Source organism: Aptenodytes forsteri, unplaced genomic scaffold, assembly GCF_000699145.1.
Source record: "Aptenodytes forsteri isolate BGI_AS27 unplaced genomic scaffold, ASM69914v1 Scaffold310, whole genome shotgun sequence".
Lineage (NCBI taxonomy): Eukaryota > Metazoa > Chordata > Aves > Sphenisciformes > Spheniscidae > Aptenodytes > Aptenodytes forsteri.
This window is the reverse complement of record NW_008795680.1, coordinates 631,488-631,737: the sequence shown is the minus strand read 5'-3', so window position 1 is coordinate 631,737 and position 250 is coordinate 631,488. Positions and strand designations below refer to the sequence as shown.

The 250-nt window shown below is 62.8% G+C and overlaps 1 protein-coding gene across 1 annotated transcript in view; it reads left to right on the top strand.

The window, feature by feature from the left end:
• Nucleotides 1-250, top strand: part of CEP41 (centrosomal protein 41) — a 13,096-nt gene that overhangs the window by 614 nt on the left and 12,232 nt on the right. The window lies entirely within an intron of this gene.

Genomic DNA, 250 nt, shown 5'->3' with positions numbered 1-250 from the left:
CTAGATGACCTTTAGAGGTCCCTTCCAACCCAAACCATCCTGTGATTCTATGATTTGAGGTCTGAGGGATGGATGTGGGCTCCATAAGGGGTCTGCGGGGGAGTGTGGCCCCATAGGGGGTCTGAGGGAGGACATGGGCCCCATTGGGGGTCTAAGGGGGGATGTGGGCCCCATTGAGGGGCTGAGGGGGGACATGGGCCCCATAAGGGGTTTGAGGGGGGGTGTGGCCCCACCGGGGGGCTGAGGGGGG